Source organism: Penaeus monodon, chromosome 27 (assembly GCF_015228065.2).
Source record: "Penaeus monodon isolate SGIC_2016 chromosome 27, NSTDA_Pmon_1, whole genome shotgun sequence".
Lineage (NCBI taxonomy): Eukaryota > Metazoa > Arthropoda > Malacostraca > Decapoda > Penaeidae > Penaeus > Penaeus monodon.
The window spans coordinates 13,802,598-13,803,208 of record NC_051412.1 but is presented as its reverse complement, the minus strand read 5'-3'; positions in this window follow the sequence as shown (position 1 = coordinate 13,803,208).

Sequence of the window (611 nt, the reverse complement as noted above, 5' to 3'; positions counted from 1 at the left end):
ATGTCTGATCATGTGTCTTTCTAGTTGTGTTTCTATCTCTCTCAAGCATCCCCTACCCCTATGTTTTCAATCTCCATTTGTGTTTTCAAGAGTGATTATAATTAATATATCTGCCTAATTTGTTGAAAACACCAAAAATGTCAGATAAACATCACAGTGGGGTACACTTGGGATTTGTTCGCATGCGTGGGCGATCGAACAGAGGCCTTGCCTGGCCAATGGCTCCCGAAACGCAACATGGCTACCATCATGCAACATTTTCCTTCTCTTCCGAAGAAATCCTTATGCATACCGAAGAGAAAATTTCCTTCGAAAGGGTTTAGGGAAGGAATTATTTAAAAGAATAAAAGTGTTAATCTCGAAATTTTCTCATATTTCTTATTTGTCTTTGAGATTGAAAGTGAAATATGAGTATCTTGTCAGTGAGTTTCGGAATTATTGCAGTATGGTTTATTTCACTTCCATATATCGCGCAGACCCGAACAAGCTGTTTAATTGCTTATTATAGTATTGATTTAATGGTAATGGTTTAATGGTCTTACCTCCAAATAAGATTGTTTGCTCTCTTAATTTCTACAAATACAAGAATGAATGTTGTTCAAGAGAAAATA